A 15547-nucleotide genomic window follows, 5' to 3' on the forward strand; every position below is an offset into this window, starting at 1 on the left:
TTGCATTTTGTGGCTCCAGCAGATGCCGGGGCCAGCTGCTAGCAGAGCACTGCCTATTCCCCTCAGCGTCCGTCCTCGCAGATAAAACCCTTGTGCAGAACTCTCATAAAAACCAAACTTTCAAAATTACCCCTTGGTTGAAAACCCATCCTTTTAAATGCAAAAGGTAGCTGAGACTGTATAGGCCACAGAGATGTTTTTATTACTGGGGCTCAGGAGACTATAGAATAAGCATACACCAACATATATGCATACACGTGTGTATATATACATAGCCCAAATATATACAATAAAATATATGTACATACACACAAGCATACACACAGCCAAAACACACATACACAAATACACATACCCAAACACACATATGAACATATATGATACTACCCAGAATGCTTGACCTATAAATGCCCAAATACATAGAAACACATATATGCATATACACATCCATTCATATACACATGCATACCTAAGCATATACCTACACACACAAACACGGATATACATATGCATACTTTCTCTCTATACACATACATTATACACACTCAAACATAATACCTACTCAAACATATACACACATGCATACTCAAGCATGCACATGTATGTATCTAACAAGTACACATGTTTACAGACATGTACCTGTCATCAGTGTTATTTGTTTAATTCAGTAGAGAGAGCACTAAGGGCTTCCCCACAGACCTTTTCTTCCCAGACGTTAACCATGTGTCTTGAAGATGGAGTAGGGGGATGGTCAGGCGGTCTGGGCAGGGCTCATCCTCTTCCTGAGCGCTGCTTTCAGTGTGAGTGTTGGAAGCAAGCTGCCGCCTCTGTGCTGGACTGCTGTGTGTCGCTGGAAACAGATGGTGTGTGTGCGCCTCCTGGGGGAGACCCACAGACTGAAGCCCCTTCCCAGACTCCTGTGTTCTACACCGGACAGGCAGGGGGCTCTCACACCCCAGAGGAGGACACAGCTTCTTCACTCGGAGGGGAACTGAGGTGACAGTGAGCCCTGCCTGTAAGGAAGTGTCTGTTAATGGCCCCCTCTTTCCCGCCCGGATTCCACCTGACTGCCAGAAGGTTCGGTCTGTCACAGGCTCCCACAGAGTCTATTTAGGGCCACCATCCCACACACCAGCCTTGTTTGGCCCCCGAGCCTGGCTGAGGTGGGCCGGGAGTAGAAACGCGGCCAGGTTTAGAAAACAGTATGCAGAATAGGAGACAGCGCGACTGCTTTCTAAAATTAGGCAAGTTCTATTTTGAATACATTTGGGTTAAAATATAAAACCTATTATTAAAGTTCTCAATTTTTTTAACCTTAAAAAATGCAGCTCCTTGAAATCTGAGGAGACACACGGTGGCATATGGCCCTGCTACTCACTGTGGGAGAGTGGGGCCCCAGTGCTGGGGTGGGCCTGGGGCTGTTTGGGGGGGCCTCCCTGGGTGGGCGTTTCTGCAGAGCATTCATGGGCATGGTGTTCCCCAGCAACTGTCCATCTGTGCCCCTCCCCCTGCACTACGGGAGGCTCCAGTGTGGCTCTGTCTTCACCGTGCATAGAGGAGATTTGCACACTCCCAGGCGGCCACCCACCGAGTCAACGGTCACCTTTGCATCTAAGAGTGAGCTATATGCTGGGGTCCTAGAATACCACAGTCACTGCAGGGCAGGCTCCTGCAGCTAAAGTCCACTGTGTGGTGAAGGACAGCCTGACAATTCCCCAGGGAGACCAGCACCTGAGGGGGCTTTGGGCAGAGATGATGACACAGTTGGAGGAGCCAGACCAGCACAGCAGTGCCCTCTTACCCACAGGCTTCTAGTCCCGCCGCTGGTTCATGGCTGCCATGGCTTTGAAGTCATCTCAGAGTCTGGGGATCACTGACCCCTGGATGATGTGTTTGGGTAGTGGGGTGAAGAGCTCAACTGCCCCATCCTGTACCCTCATCCTTCCCGACAGTATGCCTGGGGAAACCCTCTGCCTTCCGGTTGGCAGGGAGATGCAAGGCAGAGTCCACAAAACTGTGGATCCCATCTCCCACAGGTTGCTGTTCCTGCCCGGCCACACACTCTCTCTCTTTTGGCAGCAGTTTTTCTATTGGAACATTCAGAGGACAAACTGAGCATTTAAAATCTGCAAGCTGGACAGTCTTTGCTTTGGAGCCTGCTGTGAGTTTCTTCATCTTGACAGTGGAGCCATTCCTTCCCAGTGTCAGCGCAGGATCTGGGATGAGTGGAGGATGCTGGGATAGCAAGAGGCTGGAGGAGGCCAGCCGATGTGCCAAAAATGGCCCTTTTACTCCAGGCCTGCCATGTAGGCAGGGAAGGCTAGGATCTCCATCACCTAACCATATTTAGCTGGATGCAGGAGCTCTATTCTTGCTCCTAAAAAATAATCACGATAATATTTACTTATATAAACTCTAGAGCAGTGGTTCTCACACTTCCTAATTCTGTGACCCTTTAATGCAGTTCCTCATGCTGTGGTGCCCCCCCCAACCATAAAATTATTTTTGTTGTTACTTCCTAACTGTAACTTTGTTCCTGTTGTGAATCATGATGTAAATATCTGTGTTTTCTGATGTTCTTAAACGACTCCCATGAAAGGGCTGTTCGATCCCCAGAGGGGTCATGACTCACAGGTTGAGAACGGCGACTCTGTAGCATTAGTGGTGTGCAGCCAGCACTCCTGCTAGTTCCTAACGTCTGTACGACCCCCAGAAGGAGACCCCAGGTCCTCAGATCACTCACTCACCCCCCTTATCCCCAGCCCCCAAGAACCACACATCTGCATTCTCTGCCAATTGGTTGGGATGTTCTATGTAATTCATTAATAGCCTTTTTAACACGTGGCCTGTTGTTGTGGCAGGCTTCTTTCATGAAGCATTGCCTTCATGACAGGATGTCTGTGTTATAGCCCTCTGGGACAGGACTTAGCTCTGGCTCATGTTTCTGGAGAGGCCACCCTCCATGGACCCATTCATCCATCTATGGACCGCAGGCCTCCGCCACTTTCTCAGCTCTTGCAAGTAATGCTGACCTGAACATTTGTGTCTGTACTTTTTAATTTAAAATGTTTTTTTATGTGTCTTTCCACACGTCTGTGTGGGTATGTACATGAATCAGGTGTTGTGGAGGCCAGGACAGGGTAACAGATTCCGGAGTGATAGTTATGAGCTTCCTGATATGGGTGTGGAAAACTGGACTCAGTTCCTCTGCAGGAGCAGTACACAGTCTTAACCCCTGATCCATGTCTCCACACCCAGTTACTCTGAATCTCCATGGCTCTTATGCTGTCTCATCTCATTAAACTTCAACTACCATGAGGGTGCTTGGTTCCTTGGTGTCTCCATCTGCTCAGCCAGGTCCTAAGCCTGAGAGGGCAACACCCAGTCCCTGCCTGCTATCTGGAGAGGAAGGGATGAATTCTGACAAGAGCAATGGGCTGGCAAGATTGGGTAGCGTGAAGCTGAGGTTAGATAGGTGACCCAGACACTTCCGGAACACTAGGAGACCAGCAGTAGCATGCGACAGCCCCTGGTGTCAAGTCCAGCCATCCTGACCATGCAGAGGCAGGACCTGGCTACCAGTGCTTGCTCAGAAAAGCTGGAATAGCTGGTATTAAGTGGGATGGGTGCCCTTCCAAGCTGTGTGGGAGGTGTCACAGATTGGAAGAAATAGCACACACACACACACACACACACACACACACACACACACACCTCCTTTGGTGGAGGAGGAGGGAATGGCCGGTGGTCAAAGGCAGCTCATTATCAAGCGTGGTTTCCTGGTCCCTTGCTTGTCTACGTTCTGGCTAAAGAGGCCTGTGCTAACCCTTTGGCTGAACAGCTGGATACACCATGGGCCTGCAGTACCCATGAATTGCACGAACGCTCCCATGAAAGGGCGCTTCATGGTGAACGAACGCTCTGCTGTTGCCATCTCTCTCTCCTCTTGTCGATTGTGAGTTCGCGGGCTGTGTAGCCTCCACAGCGCTCATCTCCTGGGCTGCCACACAGTAAGTGTTTAGTGTCTTTAGCGCAGAACCCGCATGTAGCAAGGATCCGGAGAGATTTTCCCCTCCAGAGGACAGTGACAGTGGGAAACCCCGCTAGGCTGTGGAGGATGTGGGTGGAAGTCGGTTTGGAAGGGTCTTCGGGTTTGTGGGTCTGTGGAGTAAGGTGACAGATGTCAGGGTGTTGGAGTGTATCTTCTGGGACACTGGGGTGTTAGCCTTGGCTAGGCCAGCGATCTGGGGTGACTAAGGTTTCTATTGCTGTGAGAAAAACACCAAGTCCGTAAGAACTTTGGGGAGGAAAGGGTTTAATTTCACTTCTAGTCCTTACCACAGTCTGTCATCCAGGGATGTCGAGGCAGAAACCTGGAGGCAGGAACTGAAGCAGAGGCCATGGAGGAATTCTGTTTACTGGCTTGCTCCCCAAGGCTTATGCAGTTTGTTTTCTTGTATCACCAGGACCAGCAGCCCAGGAGTGACACCACACAGTGAGACCCTTTCACCTCAACACCAATCAAGGAAATGTGCCACTCAATCTAGTGGGGGTATTTTCTCATTTGAGCTTCCCTCTTCTTCCCAAATGACTCCAGCTTTTGTCAAGTTGACATCAAACTAGCCAGCACATGGGGCATCTAGTCAGCAGGTTAATCTGGATACCAAGTCTGCTGAAACTATGACAGAGAGATGCTAACTCGTGGCTGGCTCGTGTGTGGTAGCCATGGTCTGCTCTCAGCATTGTGTGAAGACAAATTGGATGCAATGAGGGTTGATTGACAGGCTTGAATCCAGCACTTCCATCCCTTGTGAGCGTGAATGTGGGAGAGTTGGGTGTCAGGAGGCGGGGCTAGGGAGAGTTATTCATATGCCCAGCAGTGGCCTGGACCATCAAGGCACCTGCTACCCCCTAGGTGGGTATCTAGACAGGTAGCTCACACCATGTCGACCTTGTAATGCTGATCATGGAAGCTTTGTCCTAGACATGCTCTGGCTGTCAGTGTGATAGAAGGGCTATCATTCGCTATAACCGCCCTGGGAAGTGATATTTTCCTCTGCACAGAGGCAGTTGACGTCTGGGTGGGGTAAGCAAGGTGCTCGAGATGAGTTAGCTGATCTCTGGCAGACTCGGGACTCAAGGCCAGAGAGGCATTTTGCAATGATGCTGAGCTGCCTTTGTGTGGTAACTCAGTTAATTAAATCACTGCAAGGCTTTATTCCAGAAGTGCTGTTGTGCAGCTTTTCAGCTTTCGCATCAACTGTCATCTGCAGTCATAGATATATATATATACATATCCGTACACTACCACACAATACACACTACACAGAGAGACACATACACATTTCACTTATGAATGCATATTTCTATCTACAGTAGCCGCTCTTCTTTACCCCATCCACTCACACCCCATTCCACCAAGCCACATAACCTTCCACCCATCCACCAATTCATCCACCTACCTACCAATCCATCCACCTACCTGCTCACCCATCTACCTGCCCATCCGCCTGTGCACCTGTTCGTCCATCTGTGTACTTGCCCATCCACATGTGCACCTGTCTATCCACCTGTCCATCCAAGTGTGTATCTGTCTATCCACCTGTGCGTCCACCTGTGCACCTGCCCATCCACCTGTGCCCTGTCTATCCACCTGTGCATCCACCTGTGCACCTGTCCATCCACCTGTGCACCTGTCTATCCACCTGTGTACCTGCCCATACACCTGTGCATCTGTCTATCCACCTGTGTACCTGCCCATCCAACTGTGTATTTGTCTATCCACCTGTCCATCCACCTGTGCACCTGTCCATCCACCCACCTATTTAATCAGCTACCTTCCCATCTATCTACACCCCTCACCACTTTACCCACCCCTCTACCAACTCTTCCTGCTCCTAACAGACATTTTTTTTCCAGGTTTCCCCTACGCCCCAGGACACCATTGAGTCCTGTGACTGCATCAGCAATGACGTAGCCCTTACTCTTGCATGGTCTGATGGGGGATGCTACCCGAGTAAAGAAACAATTAGGATACACACAGCGATGAGGAAGGTGCTGCGGGAGGACAGAAAATGGACGACTAGTCCTGAGCAGAGCAGGGGGCTGGCCTGGGCATGGGATTAATGACCTCTGGTGAGACCCTTGGGAAGGATTTTTCAGAGACAGGAAACAAATTTCAAGAGGCTCAGGGATGACAGCTCAGTAGGCTCGTTCTTTCTTTAGCTAAAAATCAATGAGAGGAACTTGGACAAAGAAGCGGTTGTCTTTGCCATCACTTGCTGTGTCCTGAGTTCTTGCTGTATGGTTCCGTCTTCCAGGCTGTGGTGGTTCGGATTCTTGGTTCCAATGGATGTGGTAATGGCCATTTACCATGACTCCAGGGGGTCTTGGTCTTCACTGGCCCTGGTGGTCTTCATGGCACGGCAGGTTATATTTCTACCAGTAACTGACCTGTATATCTGACGTGGAGAATGTCTCTTCCCTTTCCCAAGAGTCACGTGGGCCCTTGCTGACCACTTTGTCTGAGCCCAAGAGGCTGCTGGTCTCTGGGCAGCTGGTGAGCTCTTCTCTAAGGAGCTGGGAGCAGCTGTGGCTGTAGCAAGAGCTCAGACATAGCCTCAGGTGCGTGCTCTGCATTTCCCTCGCAGTCCCTGGTGGCATCTCCGTGTCACATCACCTCCAAGATCAGGGGAATGTGTACTAGCCCAACTTTAATTAACTTACGGTCCCAGCCAATTTCATGTTAGCAGATCTGTTTGGATCTGGGTGTAATGGGCCGTGTCATGCCTTAGAGATGGGGCGATGACTTACGCTGTGTCACTCACTGGCTCCTTGTGGAAATTATTAATAAATCAGTAATTCTGTCTGTGATGATGTTATTGTCTTTATAAATATTTAATTTACCTTCAGGTGCTCACATTTTTTTCCATCTTTGCCTGAAACTCAGCTGACTTGGCTCTCTGAGGCTCGGCTCAATAGATCAAGTTTAACAGTGAGAAAAGCTCTCTCTCTCTCTCTCTCTCTCTCTCTCTCTCTCTCTCTCTCTCTCTCCTCTCTCTTTCTGTGATTTGGCTCCAGGGTGGGGGCTGGGAGTCAAGCTGAGAGGATGCAGTTCTTTGGTGAGGAAGCTGAAAGACATCCTGTTTCGGAGAAGCCGCGTGCTCACTGAGACCTGTTGCTGGCGTGTGTGTCCCCATCTCCTTCAGATGAATGACATTTGGGGTCTCAAAGGGTTTCTGATGTTTTCCTTCCACAGAGAAATATTTTTGTCCTTGTCACTGACTCCTCCTTTGAAACCCAGGCTTTGATGGTGGCTGTATGGCTGGTTGAGTGAAAAGGACTCAGGGAATCAAAAGAGAGGCTGAGTCCCGGTCAACAGTTTTTCTAGAAGCATCCGAGTTCTGGCCTGGCCACGATGCACAGCAGCTGGGAAAAATAACTATTTTTCTTTTTTTTTTCTGCTTCTCAGGGTCCAACATGAACTAATTGTTATCATTATCTTTTTATTTTTCTGTTGCAGGAAATTGCGGCTTATTTAATAACTTTTGAGAAGCACGAAGAATGGCTAACCACATCCCCTAAGACAAGGTAATACCCCAGCTCTCACAGCTTTCCAACTCTGTATGGTGAGACTCTATGATTGATTTTTTTTTTGTGGATTACCGGATTCGGTCATTCAGTGCAGGGTAATGAGTTGGCAGTGCCCTGTGGTGCCCGATGGCCTGTGAAGGGGAGCACTCATTAGTTGGTCCAAAACAGTGGTGGTGAACGCAATGAGGAGGATTAGACACTGGGCAACAGCTGTCGGAACTTTTCACGGGGTGGCTCTGGGCTCCATCCCTCAGCCGGGCACTCAGAGCTCGTCGGACAGGTGCGGCGCAGGGGGCAGTTTATTTCGGGAAGGCACCCACCTGCCGTCCGTGGCGCATACGTTTTAAAAAGGAAAATGAACTTAACGGCTGCTTGGATCTCAGTGTGCTTTATACATCAATAAAGTCGGGTTATTCTCGATTGCTGGGAGAGAGAGCTCCCAAATCAGAAGCAATGGCTAAATATTACACAGTAAATGTCCTTGAACCCACTAACTGCCACAAACACTTAACTTCTCTTGCCACCTGGGACTGGAGAAAATTGGTGAAAATATAGCCGACGTGTGTCCTGCCCACGGAAGTGATGTTATTACCAGTGAAGGATGGCGGGCCTGGGACTTGGGGTTCATTTTGAAGACAGTTTCTTATTTCCTTCCCAACTCTTTAAGTTTTTATTTTTGATATGTTTCATGCTAAACCATCAGAGATCTGCAGGCATTCTCTTCCAATTGCTACGACGTTTCTATTGGCAGTGACAGGGCCAGGTGCTTGTGTTAGCGGGAAGGTGGTTGCAGGGCACTGACTGCAGGCTGGCGGCTAAAAGGTGGGGTTTTCAGTCTGCGACACGGACGAGCGCAGAAGTCTGTGGCATTAGAGTGAGGATTCTCTGCACTCGGTCCTGAGTTTGGCCCATCTATCCCCTCTGAGCCATGTTGGGATGAGTTCTGGCGTGTAGAATGTTTCTTCACGAGCCTGGATGTCTTCTTCATTCAGTGTCTTGTTGCTGTGGCAAAACACCTGGCAAAAAACAACGTAAGGAAGCGAAGGCTCATTTTGGCTCAAGGTTTGAGATGAAATGGTTCAGGATGGCAAGGAAGGCGTGGAGGCAGGAGGGTGAGCTGCTGGGCCGCAGTGAGTCTTCAGGAAACATGAATGCTGATGCTCAGCTCTCTTCTCCTTTATTCCTGAGCCCAGGACTTCTGCCCCTGGGATGCTACCACAGTTAAAGTGTGTCTTTCCTTCTCCATGTAGAGATGTCCCTGGGATGCTACCACCCACAGTTAAGGTGTGTCTTCCCTCTTCCATGCCAAGAGACAGACCCAGAGATTTTCCTCTTTGGTGATTCTAGATTCTGCTAGGTTAATAATATTAGCCACCATGCTCCTTGAATCCAAGCAGGAAGAGAGGGCTATGTATGGAATGGAACAAAAATCTCCAGAATATGGCGGTTTTTGCACACGTGCATGCACGCTGTGCCCACAATGCTTTAGAATGTTGCAAGGCTGGGATTTTCCCTTACATTTCAGCCCAGAAATTTGGGGATCCCCACCGAGAAGAGGATATAACTTGTGGTCATACTGGACTCTGACTTTTTGGAGTATAATTCATCAAGAGACTTCTTGTCATGAGGTATAGGGACTGCAAAACAAGGAAAGAATTAAGGTCCCATGTTGATAGATTTGTATTTGAGGCTTGGTTCTGTGACTTGGTAGCATTGTGGCAACTGTGTGAAAATCTGTTAAGTTCTTTCAAAAGCCCCACCTCTCTCTCTCTCTCTCTCTCTCTCTCTCTCTCTCTCTCTCTCTCTCCTTCCCTTCCTCTTCCTTCCCTTTCTCAGTTCCCCAAGCGCCTCCTCCCTTTTCTTCTTTATCAGAAAGCAGAGCTTCCATCCAGTCTGTCTTCCTGGGGTCATCAAGAGCACCCTGGGGAGGGGAGATGCCTTCTATGACCCTGCCTGACAGGTGTGAGTGTCCATGTCTGTCACAGGCTGTCACTGCCTTTGTCTGTGACTGGTGTCCCCCAGCCCGCTGGTGGCCTGGACTGTGGAAGCATCGCCAGGATTTCCTTCCGGCTCTGGGAGTCTGAGCTTCTTCGCTCCAGGCAGAGTGAACGCGCGGACTCCTGGTCCAGCCCCATACACGCTCCGTGTTTACGCCTGAAAGCTCCTGGTCCCAGGAGGACAAGTTGCCCTGGTTGTTCAAAGACCTTCCTAAATTAGTTGTTGAGTTTGGTTCCCCTCCCCCACCATTTCCAGGATTGAAATTAATTGGTGCAGTTAACTGCTGAGTTCCTACAAGCCGGTCTCCTGATAGTAAGGAATTAATGGCACCAATACTCCGCTGAGTGGGAAGGCAATGCAAGTTTTGTTTGCAGCTACTGTTAATTTCATTTTAGAAAATTAATAAGAATGAATTGCACCGTTGACATTTATAGAGTTTGCTAATAAAATGATACATTGTTTGTGTGGAAGAATCCTTATTAAATTAATTGTTGTAATCAGTCCACATATAGATGTTGGTATAGGAACTGCAGAGGGACCCACTGCTGTCTCTGAGGCTTTCTGGAGTTCTAGGGATAAGCGTTGTCCTTGCCCATCCTAATTATAGAGAAGGTTCTGGAAGCCCCTTACGCCTGTTCATAATGAGGTGTGCTTCAAAGATGGTCCCAGGTCAGGGACCTCAGGTTGGCAGTGCGGCCGCCACAGGACCAAATGAGGAGCGCTCAGATGGCCTATGTTGTGCTATAAGCAGGTGGGCTCTTAAGCCTGAAAACTCAACCTTGGGGACACCTTCCTTTGACACTTGCTGTGTGCACGGCAGGATCACACTATCATTTGGAGACTGCAGGGATTCCATTCCACCCTCCCCATCCTGCCGTGCGGATTTACGAACTGGGATAGAGTCTTCTCCCTGCCTAGAATGTTATCCTAGCTCCTCCTTCAGGCCTTGGTTGGGCTGCCCCCTTTCTCTGTGAGGTGTTTTAGGAATACTGCCCATACCCATCCTGGGCCCCATGACCTCTTCCTTGAGCTGGATTTCAGAGTGCTTGGTGTCACTCGGGTTTGTCTATTTAGTGAGTTATCCCTCATCTGCCTCTGCGCATGTGGTAATGGGGGAATTTTCAGTTGGCTTTGTTCTTAGGTAACCCAAATACCTGGAACTTTCCCTGTGTGTGCACTTGTGGGATGAGCAGGAATGGGTGAAAAGTGGGAGTCTGAGTACCGCGAAGCAAGAGCCCTGGCCTCTCTCCGTGTTCTTCTGTCTTGCACGTCCAGCCTCAGGCCTGGCCAGCACATCAGCACCGCACCCCGTGGCACTTGCTATGGGTTAGCGGCTGTGTGGCTCCGAAGCTAAGAGCACTTTCTGTTCTTCCACAGGATGCAAGTTTGGTTCCTGGTACTCACACTGGGTGACTCACAACCACCTATACTTTCAGCTCCCGAGGATCTGAATCCTCTTCTGGCCTTGTGAGCACTCTCATAACCACCCACCCCTCCAGTCTTCAAGTCTGCACCACAGCTCTGCTAGGCAAGGAAGGGCTGCAAGGCTATGGGATTTTCTGAGCTTAATGGCACTAGAACTCTTCATCCACTCTAGACAGAGTCCATGGTGACAAGGAGTTAGAAGGAAGCCTTGGAAGTCATTCTCCTGTTTCTCAGTAGCAGCTTGGAGACAGAGGTGCCAGTCTGGGCATCCCTCTGAGCCAGTGGGTTGACTGTGCCAGCCAGGAAGGCCTCCTAAGCACTTCTCCACCCTGAGGCACAGACAGTGCAGGACCGGCATGGTGGGAACAGGCCCTGCACAGCACAGGGTGGGGAATAGAGTCGAGGAGGGCGCGATCTAGAAATTCTGATAACTTCTTCCCCGTTCCCTGGGAAGCATACAATCTTCCCCGTGAGCCGGGATGGGTGAGGCTGCAGATAGACGTGAGAGCCTTCTCCTGGGAAGAATCCTGTTTATGCCGGTGAGAAGGGAGCTACAGGATGCTGTTAGTTATCTAATTAATTAATTGGATTGTTATAGATAGCGCATTCACACCAACACATAGGCCTAGTAATAGAATTTTCCTATAATGAACACTACTTGCTTTTAGTCAGTAAGCAGTAAAACTCCGAGTAGAGGAGGGAGGGCAGAGAGAGGAGAGAAAAACCTGGCAGCAAGAGAATGTGGAGGCTTCGGGGGCTCATTTTATCCTTTCAGGTTGTCTTGACCTCAGGTCCATGAGTGGGCATTTTGTCTCAAATGAGCTTACTCCTGTTGACCACTGACGTGGATCCTCTCTCCAGCCCCCCTGGATGTCATATTGCTGACCACTGACGTGGATCCTCTCTCCAGGTCACCGGATGTCACATTGTTGACCACTGATGTGGATCCTCTCTCCAGGTCCCAGGATGTCATATTGTTGACCACTGACGTGGATCCTCTCTCCAGGTCCCCGGATGTCATACTGTTGACCACTGACGTAGATCCTCTCTCCAGGTCCCCCTGATGTCATGTTGATGACCACTGACGTAGATTGTCTCTCCAGGTCCCTGGATGTCATGTTGTTGACCACTGACGTAGATCCTCTCTCCAGGCCCCCTGGATGTCATGTTGCTATCTCAGCTGTCCTCTGCCTCTTTCCCTCAGTCACACATACCCTGGTTTGCACCATCTGATGTCCCTGGTCCTCCCAAGGGTCACTTCATATTTCAAAGACAACTAAACTCTGCCCTGCTCTTCCCTGTGACTCTTCTTCGGCCCCCTGCCTCTGGCTAGTCACTCACTGGGCCTATATTGAGAACTTACCATTGCCTTCTGCTTTCTGTAGGCTCAGAACTCGCCGTTCGTTCTTAGGTGTGCCGGGCATTGGGATCTCTCTGTGTGCTTCTGCTCAGGGATGTACGCCTTCACCATTAACCTTCCCATCGTCACCTTGTCTAGCCTCAGATTCTACCTGAGAGCCTTGGAGACTTCCTAGGAGAGCGGGTCCACACTAGCTAGGGTTGTTTCCTGGTCTCAGCCTGCCCCCTCAGTTCACATCCCTGACTCAGTTCATACCCACCTGCAAGCTCCCACTGCGGTTAGAGTAGGCTGCGCTGCCCCCCATTGTCTGCCTTGCTCCATCTTTGTCTTTACTGTGCTATGGGCCTCACATTATCTTCTCACATCCAAGTTAGGTTGTTTCTCATTGGCTGCCTTCTCTGGTCCTGGCAACTTCCCCAGGCCTCCTTCTCACTAGATCCCTAAGGCTTCCTTTGCTTATGCTAATGGGTCAACTGTCTGTCCAGAGTTGTAAGTCTGCTTCCCAATAGGAAGGCCATTTCCAAGGACAAGGCCAACTTGCTACCTAGGTGGAGACAGTTGTTGTGGTGCAGGGGTGTTGCTTGGAGGAGGATACCTGTCAATCAGGGCCCAGGGGGTGGAGTCAGTCTGGGAGCAGAGGACTTGGGAATCCGATGGATCCTGTGAAGCTGGTGTTGCCTTGCTCAGGCCTAGCATACATGACAAAGGGGATGACCCACTGGCCATCTTTGCAATCTTTGGGATGGATAGTGATAAACTCATTCCTAGTGAATGTGCTCAAGAAACCAGAATAGAACAATAAAAATAACAAGAGATTCCACTGGGATATGCCAAACTTCCCAGAGCTAGCTAGATGCCTGATTCACACACTAGCTACACCGTGGGGCTTAAAGAAGATCATCTGAGCCACCTGAGCTGGATACAAAGGGGCAAACACAACACAGTTCTGCTTACGTGAGGGGTCTAGAAGAGTCAAGTTGGGGAGAGAGAAAGATGGCCAATTTCCTCAGTCTGGGGTGAGTCCTTAACGGGACAGTTTTGGCTGAGAAAGAGAAGGAACGGAGACAGACAGTTGGAGACATCTCTACAGCACTCAGTGCCACTGGACTGCAAACATGTGACCTTGATGTTGGTTGTAAAATCTGAGGTTGCTGCAGCTTTTCCCCAGTTTCTGATGAGCAAAGCTGGTGAGGCTGGGGCTGTTTCTGTGTGCTGTGGGTAGGAGGGTGGTGAGGCCAGTTTGAGAGGGTGTTCTTTTACCCAGGTATTGTGTGAGCAATTGTCTGTCCACTCCAGACAGGTTACTGAGGACAGACAAATGGAACAACCCCACCTTGCTCTAGATTAATGAACCAATGAGTGTGTTGGGGTTACTTATAGGAGTACGTGTAGAAAGATTAATAAAAACTCAGAGGCAGATATTGGGGTTCAACCTGAAGGTCAGAAAAGCAAAGCAGCCAGCCACTGGCTCTTACCTCCACCTGACCTCAGTCCGAAATGGCAATCCTACCTCTAAGAATCTCAGAAAGAGACTGTGTCTGAGAGCTGTCTCCTCCCGTTTTATAATCCTTCCTAGGGCTGGGATTAAAGGTGTGCACTACTGGGATTAAGGATATGATCTGCCTGGTTTCTATGGCAACTAGTGTGGCTACTGGGATTAAAGGTGTGTGTCACCACTGCCTGGTCTGTAAGACTGACCAGTGCGGCCGTTTTACTCTTTGATCCTCAGGCAAGTTTTATTTATTAAAATACAAATGAAACGCCACTCCAAGTATGTGTGAAGGGTTGCTTAGAGAAATATGGCTGACCCAGGCAGCTGCATAACTGAAAAGCCCATGCATGGGTGACCGTCACAAAAATCACATCCCTGGGGCTCCCTGAATGGCTTGCAGACAGCAGGGCGGGGGTAGGGGTGGAGTCTCCTCTCCCCAGTAATTGTTCTGCTTATTTAATCTTGGACAGCTGTAATTTTGTAAGTCTGTAGTTTTCAGAAGTTTCCTCAACCTTGTAGGTTTTGTTTACTTCCTGAGACTATTTCCTTCACTTCCTGAGTCTTAGCAGTCCACTTCCTCCCTCCAGCAGGGAATGTCTCAATTCTGATTGAACAGCTATGCGACAGCTAGTCAGTTCAGGGATCCTGTTCAACTGTAATTGGACAAAACATTCATTCCAGTGTGGTAACTTTTGCATTGCAATGGAATGGGGACCTGGTCATGTGTTCAATGTCACAGGCATTTGGAGACTTTCCTCACAGGTGAATGAGCAAGTACAAGCTATACCACTGCTAGCAAAGTAGCAACTGTGGCACCAGGGAGCACGAATATCTATATATCTATATATACATATGAGTATGTGTGTTTATCTATATATTGTGAGTTTTTGTGTGTATGTATGTGTTTATGTGTGGGTATATATGTGTATATGTCTATGTATATATATGTATGTATGTTTGTATATACGTACGTGTGTGTGTTGAGTGATCTTGGTGTGAGATCTGAGAGTGTAGTAATAAGAGCAGCGGGGCTGCGTCCCCAGCACCCGGCCGCCCGCATGGCTAGCTTATGCCCCGAAATAATTACACGGAAACTGTATTCTTTTAAATACTGCTTGGCCCATTAGTTTTAACCTCTTATTGGCTCCATCAAAGACTCCAGAAGGATATAAAACTACCTAAGTAAACAAGAAGTAAGCAACTTCCAAAACTCTAGAAGTGACAGAGACATCTCGCTGCCTGGACAGTCACCCAAAGTTCCTCTGTACCGTTGGGGCATCCATCTTCGGCCTTCAGGCCCATGGTATCCAGAGACATTTCCATGAAGCAGGAAATTCCAAAGACAGTTCAGTCATTTTCTGCTGTGTCCTGCAGAATGTCTCGCAGACTCTTTCATGAATCAGGAACCCCGAAAGACCATCTCACCTTTAGGCAAGTTCAGCAGTCCTCTTTCTGCGTGTTCTTTGTGTCCAGTTTATGCAACAGTCCAGGTGAGAGCAGTTTCTTGCCCAAATGGCTATCAAACTCCATAAGTAGCCTCTTCAATGCCCATCGTCCTCTTGAAGTAGCTGGTGATGCCAGGAGCAGATGTGTCTCATTGTCATGAAAAGCCCTAAATTATTAAAACATTTAAATGCCATATTCTGTAGCCTTTGAAAGATATGAAGAATGCCTGTCTG

The 15547-nt window shown here is 49.1% G+C and overlaps 1 protein-coding gene across 1 annotated transcript in view; it reads left to right on the forward strand.

Moving 5' to 3' along the window:
* The first annotated feature begins 7526 nt into the window (after positions 1–7526).
* LOC126508204 (calmodulin-binding transcription activator 1-like) overlaps positions 7527–15547 on the forward strand; it is a 509816-nt gene continuing 501795 nt past the window's right edge. The window contains exon 1 of the mRNA XM_050153303.1: positions 7527–7590. The gene's annotated coding sequence lies outside the window, so the exon portion shown is untranslated. The remainder of the gene's footprint in view (positions 7591–15547) is intronic.

Source organism: Alexandromys fortis, unplaced genomic scaffold (assembly GCF_014885135.2).
Source record: "Alexandromys fortis isolate MF-2015 unplaced genomic scaffold, M_Fortis_MF-2015_v1.1 scaffold_88, whole genome shotgun sequence".
Classification (NCBI taxonomy): Eukaryota; Metazoa; Chordata; class Mammalia; order Rodentia; family Cricetidae; genus Alexandromys; species Alexandromys fortis.